The 19187-nt window shown below is 47.0% G+C and overlaps 1 protein-coding gene across 6 annotated transcripts in view; it reads right to left on the bottom strand.

The window, feature by feature from the left end:
* PTPRE (protein tyrosine phosphatase receptor type E) overlaps positions 1–19187 on the bottom strand; it is a 166538-nt gene that overhangs the window by 89124 nt on the left and 58227 nt on the right. For 2 of the 6 annotated variants that reach the window (XM_071215624.1, XM_071215623.1), the window contains exon 1: positions 4127–5917. The exons of 3 other annotated variants lie outside the window; for them this stretch is intronic. The gene's annotated coding sequence lies outside the window, so the exon portion shown is untranslated. Of the gene's footprint in view, positions 1–4126; positions 6045–19187 lie in introns of those variants that run through there. One more of the 6 variants, XM_071215621.1, reaches the window with a different exon arrangement.

Raw genomic sequence — 19187 nt, forward strand, 5'->3', positions numbered from 1 at the left:
GACGATACCCTAAGTGAAGAAAGCCAGACACAAAAGGCCCCATATTGATTCTGTTTATATGAAATCCCTGGGATGGGAGGTGACTGGCTGTCAGGGGCTGGGGGAGGGGGAATGGGGAGAGACTGCTTCTCAGGTACCGGGTTTCCTTTGGGGATGTGTTGGATGAAATTTGTTGCAACTAGAGAGAGGAAATGTTTACATGCCTTTGTTTATGCACTACATGGCACAGAACTGTACAAGTTAAAATTGTTAATTTTGAGTTATGTGAATTTTATCTCAATTAAAAAAATGATCTCATGGGTGGCCACTCATCTTTGGGATCAAGGTCACGTGCCTCATCCTGCAAGCAAGATCCCCGTGGACAATCCCAGGAATGACAAAGCAACGTTGGCGGAGCGCTGTGTACGCTGCCCTTTTCTAAGTGTGCTATGTCACGAACTTCTTTTTAATCTCCACAGAAGCAAAAAGAAAGCAGGAACTTTATTATCCTCATTTTAAAGACGTGGAAACCGAGGCGCCCAAATGTCGAGTGACTCTCCAGAGCGTTGGAAATGGGGGTACAGATGGGGATTTCACGGTGGGCACATGCCAGGCCTCTACACAGGCTTGCCATCTCTAGACTTCATCTTCTCTACAAAACATTTCTCTTGATTAAATACTAATCCTACATTCCGCGGGCCCCATTGTGCTAAATTACATGGTGAGCATGTATTGCAAATTATCCTCATTATTAGAAGTAACACGGCAACATTTATACTAATTAAGTTGGGTCTCGTTTCTTTAGCTCTAATTTTAAACACTGGCAGGGCTCCAGCACTTTATACCCGTGTGTGAACTGCCACGAATGAATGGAGCAAATGTACTTTTAATTTTCCAGTTATTCGAGATTATTTCACACTTAAGAACTGCTTTTTCTTTTTCCCTCTTTTCATCTATTACCACGATGGATGTTACAGAGCATAGTGTTAAACTGAGAACGATTGCAGCCTGCTTTTGGAATCTGCAGTGCTAATATTTCAAGTTTGTTTTCCCAAGCCCAGGCTGACTTTTCACATTTTTTCCCAAAGAAATGAAAAAATGACTGCTATGCAATGTAATTAGGAAAACACAAAGCAAAAACTCACAATGGCGACAACAGTAACAGCCACGCTTTAGCCGAGGGCTGCCCGCCCAGGCCTTCCCAGCAGCAACGGGGCCTCTCAGTTCAGGGGAAGTCTAACCTCAGAGCTCAGCCAGCTCCCCAGGGCCTCAGAGCTAAGGACGGAACCGAAGCCCAGCCCGGCCTCGGATCCCGAAGCCACGCCGTGGCTCAGGGCGTCGGGCTCTGCGGCGCGCGTGCTCTCTGCGTGCGTGTAGGCAGAGGCGCGACCAGTCTCACGGAGACATTTGCTCCACGTACCGTGGGTCGGATGCCTGTCGCATCATCTGGCCATTCATTTTCTTTTTTTTTTTTTGTCTTTATTTTAATGTTACATTAAAAAAATATGAGGTCCCCATATACCCCCACCCCCCTCACCCCACTCCTCCCATAACAACCTCCTCCATCATCATGGGACATTCTTGCACTTGGTGAATACATCACTGAGCACGGCTGCACCACATGGATGATGGTCTACATTGTAGTTTACACTCTCCCCCAGTCCACCCAATGGGCCATGGCAGGACACACAATGTCCAGTAACTGTCCCTGCAGTACCACCTAGGACAACCCCAAGTCCTGAAAATGGCACATCACATCTCTTCTTCCCACTCACCACCCTCAGCAGCTACCGTGGCCACTTCCTCCACATTCATTTTCATTCATTCAGAAACCGCAGCTCGCGCTCCTGCCGCCTGCCGTGCCAGGTTCAGGGGCTGGCCATCCCTGCCTGGGGACAAGGGCCCCGATGCTGCCAGCTTTTCCCTCCACTCCAGGCACTGCCGTGGGTCCCCGTCAGTCCGCGAGCCTTCCTCAGCACCCGTGTCCACAGCCAGGGCCTCTGGAATCAGAGCGGTCCCCAAGGCTGGCAACTCACCGGAGAGCCTCCTCTTCCTTACGCTCTCTCCTTTGTGGCCCTCCTGCAGCCGCCACCTTTACACAAACCCACCGACAGCCGTCATTGCTCACTTCCTCTTGGGGAACCCCGTCCCCTTGCCTCCCCGCACAAAAGTGACGTGGCAGCAGAAATAAACACATAGAGAAGCAGTGCAGGAACAACGTACGCTCACAATCTCGCCACATCTCGTAGCTGGCTCTGGATTTGGGGGGGGGAGGGTGGGTCTGAGAGCGCAGCCACCCAGGTGCGTGGGGTCATGAGCTGGCCCCAGAACTGTCTGCAAACATCAGACCAGAGGGACCGCCGCAGTCACCCTGGCTTCTGCCGAGAGGGAAGGGAGTTTACTCGTGGGGCAGGCAAGAAAACCAGGTGAGACGACTTCCCCTTCAGCCCTGACGGCCTTTCTTCAAACACTGCCCCCTCGTGACGGACGAAAATCACGCTCACGTCTGGAGCTGACTGTGGGGGTCTTGAGTGCTGCCGGCGCTGAGAACTTCCTCCCGCATTCGCTCCCCAGAGCTCTCTGCAGGCCCCGGGAGGTCGCCAGGCTCGGGAAGCAGAGGACACTGTCCTTCAAGTGCCTCGGCTCTGAGGGACTGTCCCTGGGCATGAGGAGTGCAGAAGGGGCCACGACCCCCGGACCCAGCGTGGGATGACGGAACGGCACAGCCCTGCCTAGAAGTCCCCCGGGAGCTCTGCTCCTAGTGGGAGGACTGCAGTCACCAGCTGAAAGGAGTGACAGCTTCCCGAATGCCCAGAATCATCCGTGTGTGACCGAGATAAAAGGCTAAGAAAGTGCAAATGCTACAGGGGTGCCCCGAGTTTACTCACAGGAGCCTTCTCCAACACACGGCCGCGCCACGCAATTTGAAAGCAGACCTAAGACCAACTGCTCGCCAAGAACTCCCAACTTCCAGGTCATTGTACCTCCACTTTTTGCTGTGTGCCCTCCTCCTGGGCTACACGCAGTACACACACACACACACACACACACACATTTCCCTTTAACAAAGAGCAACTGAAATGGACCAGAAGCTGCTTAGAAGGCCATGGGAGCGTGTTCACGTTATGGGTGAGACACGGCTAAGCGTTTTTCCCCTAGTCTTTCTAACATGAAATAGTTTTCTGTAAACAAAATGAAGCAAGTATTTAAAATGACCTTTAGATTTCATTCCTGGTGTTCTACGCGCCAATTCACAGACTTCCTTTCTAGCTCTGGGAGAAGAGAGCACCGTCCTTGGCACCGCGTCTTCCTGGTTCCAGGCACGTCATGTACCCAAGGTCCCAGTGCTGTGGCGCGTTTCAGGGCAGTCGCTTAAGGGAGCTCTAGAGGAATTCTTAGGGTAGCGGCCACCCTTTGAATGGAAAGCAAAGCTTGTGGGGCCTCCTCTACTTGCAGGGAAAAGCTCTAGGAATAACCTGATTTAAATGAACCACACTCAGAAGGAAACGTAATATCTATCATCAGCAGGAGGCAACTGCTCAAAAGCAATTCCTAGGTGAGTTTTGTCTGAGTTTACCCACATAAGTAACAATAACAATTTAACTCTGAGGGTTTTTCAAATATACAGTGAGAACATATGCTAATCAATATGATCCAGCCTTACACCAAAAGCAGGATACTGAAAAAAAAAAGAAAGAAGCGCAGCTAGGAAAAAACTCTTCTTTCTATTTTAGGGTATGATGCTTTAAAATGTTTCACATTTGTTTAAAGATATAGTGTCCAAAATGTTAAGCAGATTCATTTTGCTTAAAGCATGTTTAATTATTATATTTTAGGTGAAAGAGCAAGTATTCGTATGTTAAATAGCAATTTAATGAACTAGGAAGGTATAAAATAAGTCATGTGTACAAAACTGCTAGCCTGCCACCTCCATAGATGCTAACATTTTACAAACTGATGAGTATGCTCACACATGAACTTGACAAAGGAGAGCATGTTGTTGTCACATTTCCAAATCATCAATGAGTAGCCACATTAGACAGTGAATTTTAAAAACATGCATTTTTTCTCACAGCCTACACCAATGATAGAAGGAACATTCCAGAAATCCCTTCTCAGTCTTCACCTTGCATCCATGCATACTTACGGAATATTGCTTTCTAAGCAGGCCCTAGGCGGTCAACGCGTTCAAACCCATGTCCACAGTACTGCAATCTTGCTGGCTGATAACGCGAATCCTCTCCAGCAGGCTGGGGATGCGAAAGGTGATCCATGATTTACGTGGGCATCCCCTTTGTAATTTTCCTTCTGAGGCTAGCGGCTGCCGGTACTCAGGCAGTGCCATCAGAAACCAGAGCAAAAATCCAGCAGGGAAAACTTGCAGGAGGGGTGGCTGATCTCTGGCTGAAATACATGCTTAAAAAGCAATGTACACTACACAGCAGGCTGCTGATGCTTTTAAGGTTTAAAATAAATCAGTAAGAAAGTCAACATATACCCCAATCCGGCTGCCATGGGCAATGCAACCTGGTGGCTTGTGGCTGCTCACGGCAGTCCCAGCTGGGCAACGAGACTCAGCACACTGCACTTTGAGAGGAAAGGAAACAGAGAGCATTCTGCTCACATGGCAAGTTCACGGCCCACAGAGAGGAAGAAAGGACAACGGGCCAAAGACAGTGTGTTGAGGGTTGTTTCGGGTCAGGGGCCCACGGGTGAGAACTTTCCTCTTCCTTTTAATCCAGTTCTCCTGACGGCACACCTGCCCTCCACGCACCTTAATCATGCTTTTCTTCTAGGGCTCACATCTCGTTTCCAAAGAGGAGTTACCTCTAAAGTTATCCTTTCAAAAGGCTCACATCTAGTTTTCAAACAAGAGTTACCCCTAAAGTTATACGTTCCAAAGGATCTTTCCAAAGAAAACGGAATCAAAAGACAACATGAAGTGAAGAAAACGTGAAATGCACATATTTTATGGTTTAAAGGTAAATGCTTCCATTTTGGAGTTTTCCACTCAGCTTAAAGAACAATCCTGTCTCAGGCACAATGCTGTTCTGAGCGTATGAAATTTTTTCTCATATCAAAAATATCTATTTTTTTCTTCTACAGCACTTCCTAAAATAAACAAAAAAGGGAAATGGACTATCATAGTAACTATTCTGTAACTCAAAAAACTGAAGCTCCTGCCTTACCAAGTTCTCTTTTTCTTTTGATGGAGTAGAATATTCTTAAAATAGCTTCTTTATTTCAGATTATACGGGTCAGACCATATCCCTTGGAATACAGCAACTTCTTAAAGAAAATACCCTTCCTCGATGATGTGGCTATTAGCACAGGCATTATAAATTGACAGCTCTGACACAATTTGAAGCTGTTTAGAAGGAACACCGACATAAACGCACCAAAGCAGTTACATTATGTTGGGAGAATGGTTTGCTGCAAATGTCTCTTTTTTTAAAAGACTATTACAATTCCTATGACCAGCCCCAGGCACTCACTTTCATTTTGTCCTGCGAATTTAGCTCTTAAGTGCTGTTTATTGAGTACTTTGTACGTGCCAGGGACTGTACTAGATAGCAGAATACGACATTCCATTTAATTCACAATTACTTTGGCTTCCAATAAACACAAAGTCCAGACAGGAATGGAAAGACTATGAAAGATGGCAGCACAGATCAACGACGGCTTCAGAGCGGTGTTCTCCGCGGCAGAAACAGTGAGCAGGCTTTTAGCAGCTACTCGAATAGCAGCAGGGATGGAATGCTCTTGGTATTTCATCATCAGCTCCCCAAATCTCCTTGCTTTCCTTGGTGACTGATCGGATATGTTGTCTGTAAATCCACTTCTTTGCTGAAAACTCCCCTCCACTCATTTTCTGTTGATAAGGAATTCTGAAACAATCACCGAAAGCCATCTCTGCCGCAGACAGCCAATGCTACTTGACTGCAACAGGATTTGAGCTCTCTTTTATTCCCGAAGGGGGCCATTATTTCCACTGGTTGCCATGGCGATGCTGCAGCGCTGCTGCTGTGTTCCACTGCTTCCCATTGCAGTCACACCACACGCTTAAATCAAACTGTTTGTTTCGTAAGGTACGGAGTCTTTGGAAAGCCAACGCCTGGCCATGCAAAACTTAGTTCATCGAACGCTGAGCACCACCCCGCAGTGGTGGTGACCATGGACAATTAAAGGTGACCCTGCAAGCTGGAGAAACATGGCAGATGCAGCAGAATTTAAAAGAAGGAGGGAGTTCTTAAATTACATCGGCTCGTTCCCCTTTCTTAAGCAACTTGAGAGATCTCTTACTATTATCAGTGATGAGAACTGGTTTTCAAAAAAGCAGAAGTGACACCCCCAGAAATAAGGAACTGTATTTTGTCACTGGGGGCTCCATTAGTTGAAACTTTGACATAGTCACTTTTGATGGAACAGGCTTATTCCGCATTTGTATGTCTCCTGTATTGTATTTCGTTTGTAACTACTGCTACCTGTACACAGTCACAAACATATACATGTACTTATATTAATTCCTGGGATCTCTAAGCTGTGAACCGGGCTGAAAAAAAGACTAATCTTACTGACTATTTTTCTGTCTCAGCGCCCTGGTTTCTGAGTTGGACTATTCAGGTGCTGAACTCAAATTGAGTGCAAGGTTGCTGGCACTCTCAGGTTCTAGCCTATGAATCTAGGCCGGGGCGAGTGGCGGGCAGAGGCCTTTATTAACAGCCTAGAGGAGGGACCCAGAAGACGGCCTTGAAAATGACAGGCAGGAGCCGAGCCCCTTTGGAGCCCCTGGACTTGTTAACTTTCTCTTCCGAACAATCACGCGGTTTGCCTGGACGCTCTGTGCTTGCAGCCGCCACCCTGAGCTCCTGCTGCCACTGCCCTCGAGGACCAGCCTAGATTCCTGGATGGAGGTGGCACCTGAAGGGGAGCTGGGAGCACTACGGCAGCCTGCACGTTAGAAGACGCTGATGGGAAAAGCAGGTAACTTCGGAAGTCAAAGTTGGAGGAAAAGGTCAAATCTTTTCTTCACTTAGCTTGAGTCTGAGCCCCGCTGATTCAATACACTGTTTCCCGCCCCCCCTCCTACTTATTGGTTTTTATTTTTTATTTTTTTCCATTTTGCCTCCACTCCATCAGGGTTGGCCTGTCTCAAAACTAAGATGTGTTGTATTAGGAACAGAAAGAAAACTCTCTCCATAGAGGAAAGAAAGTCGTGGGGTCTCAAAACCAAGTTTCCCACGGTGTGTAAACGCTCTTCTTACTACACACTCTTCAAAAAGAAGTGAGGGTAAGTGGCATTCACAGGAACTCACGGCAGCTGCACACACTGGCCCCGTGTGAGTGTGGCTCCTGAGGGTGCACAGGGGTGCTGTGTGCCTCTCTCCGCCTCCCCTGTTGTTGGAAAGAAGAGTTTTCCTGGGCTCAGCTGCTGGCATGAAATGAGACACGGGTGGAAGCGGCAAGCCAGGAGCCCTAGCTTGGAGGGACAGGATGTCTATACGTGGTTCTAAACACAGGGCAGCCTCAGGTGCACCTGCACTGACAGAGATGCTGCAGGTGAGCCACACCAGCTCACCTTAATCTACCAGCTACCATGATGTGGGGGAACGGGGTACCCCTTTCTTCTTTCACTCTTTTTTTTTTTTTTTTAAAAGATTTATTTATTTATTTAATTTCCCCCCCTCCCCTGGTTGTCTGTTCTTGGTGTCTATTTGCTGCGTCTTGTTTCTTTGTCCGCTTCTGTTGTCGTCAGCGGCACGGGAAGTGTGTGCGGCGCCATTCCTGGGCAGGCTGCTCTTTCTTTTCACGCTGGGCGGCTCTCCTCACGGGCGCACTCCTTGCGCGTGGGGCTCCCCCACGCGGGGGACACCCTTGCGTGGCACGGCACTCCTTGCGCGCATCAGCGCTGCGCATGGCCAGCTCCACACGAGTCGAGGAGGCCCGGGGTTTGAACCGCGGACCTCCCATACGGTAGACGGACGCCCTAACCACTGGGCCAAAGTCTGTTTCCCTCTTCTTTCACTCTTGTCCACTGGTGTGCCCCGCGTAGCCAGACCCTGTCCCAAATCCTCACAGGCGCTGATTTTGCACTGTGAACGCCATGATTTTAACAGGGCAGGTTTTGAAATCTTCCTCTTAATGTGGGTGTTTTGGCCCTTTGGACTGCATTTGGTGAAACACAGGTAAAGTTACATGTTGCCAAGCAACAGCTGCTTCCAAGAGGCTACATGTCCATCTTTGAGGAACTCTCTCCCTTCCAAATGATTAGACATCATTCACTGCTCCGAGTCCACACTGGGGAAAGCAGATGAGACTTTTCATTGTCCTGAAATAAAAAGGGGGTGGTGCAGGCTCTTGGCAGCGATTTACCCATGACGTGAATTTCCCAGAGAAACCAGATTCCTTTACACCAAAGCTGGCATCTGAGACAGAAGCAGGTGGAAGCAGGGGCTTGCTGACTTCTTGAAGAAAGCTCCCTACTTCCTGCTAATGCATATTTTAGAAATAGAGGTCAAATCCATTTAGTTAAAGGTGGCCTGGGATTTTTTTTTCTGTGTTTGCGCGTGGGGGTGGTTGTTGAGTACAAACATGGAGAGAATGATAAATGAGGCATGTAAGAATGATTAGGTTTGTGACCTGACAATTTTCCTTTGACGCTCAGCAAATTCACCCCAGCTCCAAGTAATGCTTACTTTAATCAGCCAGTTATCCTCTCCAGAAGAAGTAATCAAATATTGCAGCATCATTGGAAAACAAGATTTTCACCTCAGTGTTCATAACAACCTATTGCATGAAGCTACTTAAGGAACCATAGAAAGCTCTGGGTACTGTCTGGTTCCAAACCCCTCCTTTGAGCTCTGGACCATAAGCCAAGCACCAGCTAGGTAATTCTGTGGTGCCATTTAGGGGACTCGGGGACCCATCTAAACCCTTTAAACAAAAGCCCTGAGAAGATGTGTGATGCTTCCGTGGGCCAGCAGGCTGCTGACAGCAGAGCTGGGTTTTGAACTCCAACTCCCAGCTGCCAAGGCCAGGTTCTGACAGGTTCCCACTCTGTACCCTCTCTTTCTGGAGGTGGACCATTCTAGATAAACCTCCTACACTGCAAAGAGGAGGAAAATGGCCCATCCAGTTCAGACGTTAGAAACAGGGACTTGGAAAACAAATGGTCAAGGTTCAAGCCCAAATGTAACACTAAGTAATCAGCTGATTTACAAACATGCCCCTTTCAAGATGAGAAAGTCAATGGTGGTAGACAGCTTTGACAGGTGGGCACAGCCCTTACTGCTTAGGAATCCCGAGGGAGGTGGAAGAGGGGGAGAACTCCCACCAGGGGCCCAACCGGAACAGGTATGTGCAGTCTTGGCCCTGTGGTGGATGGTGCCAACGCGGAACGTGGCTACCCACTGTGGCCAGGCAGAACGAGTTAGAAGTACCAACACCCTCATTTTGACATCTGCCTGAGTGGCCACAAACCAGAACGAAACTCAAACTTTGTCACATCAGTGAAAGAACTCACTGAAGCCAGGCTGGTGTTGGATGGAGAAAATCACTGAAGATTTATGGAAGCACTTGAGGGTGCTGGGTGACTTCATTAATTTACTTACACCCAGCAAAGGACATAAAGCAACGTAAGGGGAATAACTTCCTATTCATTCATTCATATTCATTCATTCATTCAACAAATACTCGTGGGTGCCTGCACTGTGCCAGCATTTGTAAGAGGGGAAGAGGGAGATGGGATCTCTGTCCTCAGGGTGTATCCATGCTACTGAGATAGAGAGTAGATGAAGAAGACAACTCTGAAAGGTGTTAAGAGTCTTGGTGACAATATAAAGAACCTATAGAAGGGTGGCAAAGTACCTGGTGTTGGGAGTGGGGCAAAAAAGGGCTGGCAGCATTAGCCGGGGTGGTCAGGGAAGGCTTTTCTAGAAACTAAGACTAGAGTCAGAGAAAATGAAAATTCTAGTCATAAATGGATAATGTTCTCCTGGAATATTGTTTCACATTATCTGCCTTTCTCCAACTCTTCCCACTCTTTGTGAGTTCATCCACCCACCCATCCACCCATCCATCCACCCATTCATCCATCCTTTCCTCCCTCCCTGCTTCCATCCCTCCCTCTTTCCATCCACCCACCCATCCACACATCCACCAAAAATGGAGCTCCTCAAGTCTACTAAGTGCGGGGTCAAATCAGGATGTTCCTTGTCTTCCGGGAGCTGAGATGCCCCCACCTGTCAGAGCCAGAATGGGGTCCAAATCAACTGTCCTCTTTCCCTCTTCAATGACCCAACCCAGGATTAGTTTCAAGACATATGTAACATTTTAAATACAAAGATAAAGTAGAATAAAGGGGCCCCAAAATATGCATTTTCTAAGCTGAACTGGTAGCTCTGTATCATCAGGACTTTCTCTGAATTTGACTTTTCATTTCCTAAGGGGAGTATTTAACTTCCTTTTAACCATGCCCTTGAAGAAAACCGTTGACTGTGGATTTAAGAAACCTGGGGAAGCACTTCCAGGATGGCTGGGACACCACTGATATTGCTTCTCTGTCATTCATAGAATCTGGATTAGAAATTTCAATGGCTCCGTTCCTTCAATCATCTGCTTGATCAGGTTGCTAGAGCCAAGATTTTTTCAAATTTCCCAGGGACACTGAGATATATACAGCAGGCCAATTTTTATAAAATATGTTATAAATTTTTAAAATGAGAGACAGGGCTATAAAACAGTTAACATTTTTACCTTTAAGATGAATTTCATAAAGGGATCAACATGCTTCTTTTTGCACCAGGGCTACAAATACCCTGACGAGGTACTTGAATATCTGATGCTGGCACATCAGCTTATGGAGCGGTCATCTCCTGTTCGAGTCCTGCAGCTCTCTCCAGCCTGGGAGAAATGATGAGCAGCCACTCTGACGCAGGGATGTCCCCTCTCCAGGAGAGTCAGCTCTAGGAAGTAAGTGTTGGGTTCAAAGCAGAACTTCCAGAAAGAAAAGCAGCCCAGAGCCACTGCCCTTTGCTCTTCTCAGAGTCCTCGGCTCTAACACGGGCCACTTTTTGTGCAATTTCTAGCTTTTCTGGGGTTCCATCTTGGATTGACAGAATTCTGGAGCCTTACAGAGGTAGTTCCATCTCTCCCACCAGGCGGCTCAGGAGACCGATGTCTTTAGAAGTGGGGAGACAGTGAAGGACGCTAGGGCTCCTCGGCACCTTTTCTGGTAGGGGCTGTTTCAATACCGCTGGCCACTCAGGGGACTTCCTGCCCCTCCCATCTTCTTGTATTGATTTTTCTCCGATTTGTACCTTTTCCTGATGCTGCTGGACATTTTTTTTTTTAGTTTTTTTTTCTTTTCTTACACTTTTTTTAAAAAGATTTATTTTATTTATTTCTCTCCCCTTTCCCCCACCCCCCCAGCCCCCGTTGTCTGTTCTCTGTGTCCATTTGCTGTGTGTTCTTCTTTGTCTGCTTCTGTTATCAGCAGCATGGGAATCTGTGTTTCTTTTTGTTGCATCATCTTGCTGCATCAGCTCTCTGTGTGTGCAGCACCATTCCTGGGCAGGCTGCACTTTCTTTTGCGCTGGGTGGCTCTCCTTACGGGGCGTACTCCTTGTGCGTGGGGTTCCCCTACGTGGGGGCACCCCTATGCATCAGCACTGCGTGTGGGCCAGCTCCACGCGGGTCAAGGAGGCCCGGGGTTTGAACTGCGGACCTCCCATGTGGTAGACGGACGCCCTAACCACTGGGCCAAGTCCGCTTCCCTACACTTTTGGGTTAATAGATCACAAAGAACGTTACATTAAAAAACATAAAAAAACATAAGAGATTCCCATATACTGCGCTCCCCACCCCCTCACCCCATCATTTTTGTAAATGGTATTTTTTTGAAGATATATACATCACACAAAAAATGTTACATTAAAAAATATGAGGTTCCCATATATCCCCCACCCACCACCCTCCTCCTCCCACACCAACAACCTCCCCCATCATTGTGGCACACTCATCGCACTCAGTGAACACATTCTGAGCACTGCTGTACCACATAGATAATAGTTTACCCTGTAGTTCACACTCTCCCCCAGTCCGTTCAGTAGGTTAAGGCAGGATATATAAATTAGTCCATAATCTGACCCTGCAGTATCATTTAGGACAACTCAAAGTCCCAAAAATGCCCCCACATCACATCTCTTCTTCCCTCTCCCTGCCCTCAGCAACTACTGTGGTCCCTTTCTCCTCTTCATGCTACATTTTCTTCTATTACTAGTCACAGTAGTTCTATAGTAGAGTATCAGTAAGTCCACTCTAATCCATACTCTATTCCTCCATCCTGTGGACCCTGGGATGGTGATGTGCCCTCCACCTCTAGATCAAGAGGGGCTTAGATTCCACGTGGATGATGGATGCTATTCCTCTGCTTGCAGCTGTAGGCACTCTTGGCTCCCTGGTGTGGTGGTCGACCATCTTCACCTCCTGGGAAACCCCCAAGTGAAATCCGATGCTGGGGGGCCCATGGGCTGCATGGAGGGCGAGCTTGGGCTGCGTGCCCGGCAGGCTCCCTGGTTTGTGCTTGGGCCCAGGGTGACCTCCCTTTGAGGACGGGAGGAAGCACACCTTGAATTTGCCCTGAATGAGCAATGTTCAGGTGTCAGTGAGAGCGAACACTTCGGTAAGGGCAGCAGTGGGCAGAGTGGGGCGGGGGTATGTGTGGCTACGACAGAGCTAAACAGCTCCAGCAGCCAAGAGTATCTCTGGTGCTCTTTCCACTCCAAGGTTATGGACCAGAAAGCGTGACCAGATCCCTGCTGGGGGGCCAGAGGCCACACAGAGTGAACGGAGGGCAGGGAGGAAGTACTACAACCCCTGGGGGAAACTGATGCTGCTACTAGACCTTCCATTTGGGAAACATACCACGTGAGTGCAACGGATCTGCCCTAACATGAAAAAAATGACATCATTTTTATAGAAAGAAACGCTTCTGGATGTTTGACGAGGCAGCCTCCTCTCATGGAGAAAGCCACAGTCGCATGTGATGATATCATAATGGCCATTGCACTAAGCGGCTGGGGAGGTTAAATGCCTTTCCTTGAGCAATGCTACTATGGCCCCTTGTCTCAGAGCCTCTGAATGCTGCGTTACTCAGATCATACCAGAAATAATGTTTTAAAAGGAAACATGACTTAATTCTCTGCTCAACAGGAAGAAAACATATGGCTATGGCTAGTGAATCACTCATTAAAAATTAAATAAATCCACCTACAACGGGAAACAGCATAACAGAATGTTGGTGGTGGCTTCAAGTTGAAAGGAAGCCAAAAACAGGTCCTGGAAATTGTGACGCCTCTGAGTTTCATCTTGCTCTAAATGTGTGCCTTCGGGATCTCTCACTTCTTCTCCACGACATCCGCCCTCCGGTTCTGTGGAGAGAGCTCCGGAAGAGGGCAGCAGAGCGGGACTGGGGGTTTCCATGGTTTTGGAAGAGAAGAAGCCATCCGCCTTCCAGGGAATCACTGCTTCATGTACACAAAACCCTCACGCAGAACCACTGACCAGCCTGCATCTCAGGCAAGCTGGGGAAACACCTTTGTTTTATAAAGGAAAGTTTCTGCTTGAATTTAAGAAATCAGAGCCCACAGATTCCCAGCTTTTACTCCTGGTATAAAACTAACATCATGGAAAGGGAAAAGATGGTTTTTGAATAATTTTTTTTCCCATTAATGAAACCTTCTTTCATATTTTTGTATGCATTTTAAGTGTGCCTGTTTCTTTTCTATTTTTATATGTCCCTGCTTCTTAAGGAGAATGGTGAGAGAACAGATAATGAACAAGAGAGATGAGAAGGGAAAGGTCCAAAGGATTGCTGCTTTCTTTACAAAGCAAAGATTATAAGACATTCATTCATATGATGATGTACAAATTCCACCACGGAAGGGCAGCTGGGTGAATGCAACTGGACCCAGCCATAGCTGACACACACCAGGAGCTACTTTAGGGTGACTTCTGGGTAGTCATCAGCCTAGATCATGGAACTGCATGTCTTGAAGGAACCTTTAAAAAATTCTCGCCCAGCCCTTTAGTATTTAGAGAAAGGAGGAATATATATATGGTGCCAGGAGATGAAGTGACAAGCCTAAGTCATTTAGCTTTCTAGAACTACACTCTATTTCTGTCCAGTCCTTTTTCAGGCCCCTACACAAAACATGCATTTATACTTGCCAAAGACAGGACTCAAATATCAGCCTTCCAGGCAACATTTCATGAAATCAGAACTCGGATCTGCCACTTGGTTTTGCAAGACCTTGCACAAATACGAGCCAGCAGGAGATGCCTGATAAAACTCTTGGTGAGTGAGTGGACAAACTATTGGCCGTGCTGAAAGGAAACCTGGCAAGTGTGTGAAAAGAGATTAGAAAATGGGATTTGGTCAGCCGATGACATGCAGAAATCATTTAGAATGCTGGCCAAGATCAACTAAAGAGATCCTGAAGTTGTTCCAAAATATAATCACCTGCCAGCCAACTGTTTGCAGAAGCCACAGGATAGATACACAGAGTCGTTCTTTCTGAATACTCTCGATTATCTGCATAACTGTAAAGCAGCACTTTTCATAATGGATAATTTATTTTCTTCGGGCAGGTCTGAAACTCACCACTGAGAGTGAAAGTGGACTGGTGTTTAAGTCGAGAGGTACCCTGACTTCACAGTGAGAGGATAGTGGGGTGTCACTGCCACTGCCCTCTGAACACATCTCTCAAGTCTGCCTGAGTCTGTTTTCTCATCTTTAAGATGCAGGTGAGAATGCATACCTGGGCTTCCTCCAGGGACTTAAGAGGCTCAAAGGAGAAAATGAATTCAAGCATGCTTTGTAAACTGTACTCTACACTCCTGTGTGTTCTCGTAAGTGAAGTTCATGTTTTCAGCATAAGGCATTTAAGTTGCCTGGCAAAACGGGAAAAGATCAAGTCCTGTTTTTGCAAGTAATAATGCCCACCCAATGACACTTAAAAAATTCGTTTCAACATAACATCTTAAACACACACACACACAAAAATACGTGGATATTTTCAGGCACTTTTCAGTGTCTGTACCATTTCTGATAGCAGATCTTAATAGAGGTGTTTGAAATCAATTAAATCCCATCCATGTAAATATATAGTTGTTGGAATTAAATCACCTCTTATCATACAATAACACAGATCCAAGTTTTGTTTTTTGCTTGTGATCCTTTCTTTTCAAAACTAGGCAAAGGGCTACTCAGAGACCCCACGACGTGAACACAGTTTTGTCTGGCAATTCCACAAGGTTCCTGTGCTTTCTAACATTTTTAATCCTCTAAGGAATCTGAATAAGTTACTTCAAATTGGCAGTTTTTGAAAAGAACCCGTCTCCTCTCACGTTGCTCACCATCACGCTTCACTGGGGAAATCCCCCAGCGGACGGGGTGGCGGTGCAGGGCGAGTTCCCATGGCAAGGGGAGATCTGCCACATGCCTCCCACTTGGCACAGGACCTCATTCCCGGTACAGGGGCCCCCTGGGGCTGAAGATTCTCTCCGTAGCTCACACCCTCCAAATCTTTATTTATGGAATCCCTCATCTCCCTTCCCCGGTGTGAGCCACGACTCCACTCAGCTGCCCTGTTTCTATAACTTGAACACGTGGACAGGAGACCTCTCCCCAGAAGGCCAGTCCCAGCCTCCCAGGCCTGAAGACAAGCTCGTTGTTCTGATGCCCAGGAGCCTCACACTTTCTCTGTGTGTCATTTTTAATTAAAAGGCCACATCACACCTCCGGTTGTTAGGTAAAATTTGCAGGGCAGTTTTCATTATAAAAACAGGAGATGTCCAATTAAAAATGGTTGGCATTTTCGTATGTCATCCAGCTAGCCTAGAGCCCAGTGATGGCTGGGGTTGTTTTTCTAAAAAGGTGCACATCACCTTTAATTCCAGGTTTGCTGACAGCCCAGCCCGGCCCCAAAGCAGACAGTTCCTCTTTGTCATCCCGAGCGCTTGAGCTGGCTGAGCTGTGGTGGATTAGAAATGGTTTCCTGAAACATAAATCCCAGATTTCCTGCACAAGGGTTGGACGAAATTAACAGAGGTGCTTGCCAAACTGCTATTTCATGAAGGCTTCCTGACAATATTCTTTAACCTAATTTTTAAAGACCGTAGAAAGTATACTACAAGCAACCATGACAGACCCCAAGGGACAAGACAGGGTTCCCTTTCAGCTCCCCATTACCTCTTTTCCTGCTGACATGGCGCCAGGGAACCATCTTTGCCTTGGAGAATCCATGCTTTGCTGGCAGCTGAAAAGGGATTTCTAGAAGAATTCCAAGCCTGACCTGCGTCTACTGCTCAAATGATGCGACATGGGTTTATATAGGAAATCACGGTTCCTCTCCCTCTAAGTGGAAACTGTGACTGCTTAATATCCACGCCTTTGCTAAATGACAAATCATGACCTATTACACTCTTTTAGGAGGTACTTCTTGGAAGAATGTTGAAACTTTCCTGGGGGAAAATGGAAATGGAAACAAATGCGGGATTAATCTGGATATCACCGTCAGTTCCAAAGGAATTCTCTCAATTTACTGTCAGCGTCTAGTTTCAGTCTACAGAAGAGTAACTTCTCCACTGTTGGGAGAAACAAATTTTGTTTGGATAGGAAACCTCTGGAATCTATTGATGCTAAGAAAAACCCCAAGAGCACAGCAAAGGAAGAACCCAGGAATCCAACCTATCAGGACAGTTTACACGGCCTGTGCTCTGTGTTCTCACAGCACACTCTCGCTTCCCTCTGCAGCAGCAGGACGGCACTGGCTATGGAATTCTTGCTCTACCAGCTGAAACACAACCCCAGCTGATGGAGCAGGAAGGCGTGACAGCCTTGTCACAGCATTATTTTAAAACCTTCAGACTCTTGTTTTTCCTTCCTGACATGGCAGCCATTCAAACCAACACCAGAAAGCAAATGACTTGAAAAAGGAAAAACCACGTGTTAAAATGGATAGACGAGGAAGCACAGACCATTATAGAGAAGGAGAGTGAATGAATATTCTGTTAATTTTTAAATTAACATTCAATGTTACTTAAAATTAGCAATTTAATTTACTTTTCTTTTATTCCTCTGGCATTTCCATGAACTGAAGTAAAAGTTAAGGTACGATATCATTTTAATTTTACTTATTGATGGATACCATTAGGTATAACAGTATAAGACCTCAAAGAGGCTGGAGAAAATATTTAAACCTTAATTAGGTGTCTTCCATAAATTCTTAATTCTGAGAATCTGTTGCATTGCTTAAATCCTATGCACCTGAGAACCACAGTGTTGCACACTTTCTCTACTCAAAGGAACTTCAGTCATATTTGACCATCAAAATAAACTCCAGTTACTCTCACAAAACTATTCAAGTGCTAAAAAATACTCATGAGAATGGGTGGCTGTGCTAAAATGACACTCCAGTCAAACAGGGAAGAAAAAGTGACTCAGGTTTTGAAAATCGAATATTAATATGGAGGAGTTTGTTTTTCCAAGAAAAACCAGGGAGTACTGCTAGCAGGGGGGCTCCACTGGCTATCTGGATCTTCCTGGCTTGTACGTCCACCCAGTTCAATGCCTTCTTTAAAAGTTGCAAGCCCTTGTCATTATTTTGTGATGATGGCCATGGCCCTCGCCTTGAGGGAGCTTACTCTATCCTCAAGGTGAACTAGCCAGCATTTTTTTTCTGACTCAAAAGTAAGTTTCTAATTCCACAAGTTAGAAACAAGTTCCCTTCTGTCATTTAAAACCTGGAAGCTTCGAAATGAGTCTCAGATGTTTAGCAAGGAAAATGCAACCGTTTAAAACCAGTCCGGGGAAACGGACTTTGGCCCAGTGGTTAGGGCGTCCGTCTACCATATGGGAGGTCCGCGGTTCAAACCCCGGGCCTCCTTGACCTGTGTGGAGCTGGCCATGCGCAGTGCTGATGTGCGCAAGGAGTGCCGTGCCACGCAAGGGTGTCCCCCGCGTGGGGGAGCCCTACGCGCAAGGAGTGCGCCCGTGAGGAAAGCCACCCAGCGTGAAAAGAAAGAGCAGCCTGCCCAGGAATGGCGCCGCCCACACTTCCCGTGCCGCTGACGACAACAGAAGCGGACAGAGAAACAAGAGGCAGCAAATAGACACCAAGAACAGACAACCAGGGGAGGGGGGGGAATTAAATAAATAAATAAATCTTTAAAAACAAAACAAAACAAAAAAAAACCAGTCCGATGCTCTATGCTGACAGCCCAGCAGTCAGATCCCAAATCGAGGCAACGTTCACCTTTCCTCGTGTCTGGGTGAAAGACTGAACTCTGAGCCCTTCTAATGCAGGAAGGGGGCAGCTTCCTTAAAGCAGAACTTCATTTTCGTACTGGAAGGAGGTGAAGGATGGGCCAGGAAGAGAAGGGGTGTTGCCAAAGCCACTTTGCTACAAATATGACTGGTGGAGACACAGGTGCAAGAAGCGGGCCTCCTGGACGCATGCGCAGTTACCGATGGGTGGGCGCTGACTCCTGGGTTTGCACTGGTTTTGAGACAACGCCGGCGGTGGGGGAGCTTCGAGCCCCGATCAGAGGATGGCTCTGCTGGGATAGCTGCTGACACCCCCAGGCAGCAGGACAACTTGCCCAGTGGCTCGAAGCTACTAGAGTGACGCGGAAGGCAAGACTGGGTGAGCAGGCGCCAGTGCTGAGCTGAGAGCTGAGGAAGGCAGATGCCATTTTGACAAACTGTAACCTATGTCCTTTATTTTGGAAAGGGATGGGCCTGTGACCTTCAATATTTCCCTCCCGCATGGGAGGAGCATTCCTTCAAGCACTGGGGTTTATGACCGCCACACTTAATATCCATCAGACTGAGACAGGGAGCCAATATCTTTCGTGTAGGATCCCGAAGCAAGAAGAGATTGCAAGCTTCTTGTATAAAAGTCTCTATTTCCCTAACTATTATGTCTTCAGCCCCACTGTTGACATTTACCCAGCAAGAGTACCCCATTCAGAATCCACAACGTCCAATGATGGTGCCAGAGACGGCGCGGACAATGAAAGTAGTTAGTAGGTGATAAGTAAATGGCAACTTGACAGTTTTCTGTTTTGGTAAATGATTGGCGACGTTTTGCATTAATTACCAAGAGAGGCAAAAACCGTCTGTGCCGCCAAAATGCATGTTATTA

Source organism: Dasypus novemcinctus, chromosome 6 (assembly GCF_030445035.2).
Source record: "Dasypus novemcinctus isolate mDasNov1 chromosome 6, mDasNov1.1.hap2, whole genome shotgun sequence".
Classification (NCBI taxonomy): Eukaryota; Metazoa; Chordata; class Mammalia; order Cingulata; family Dasypodidae; genus Dasypus; species Dasypus novemcinctus.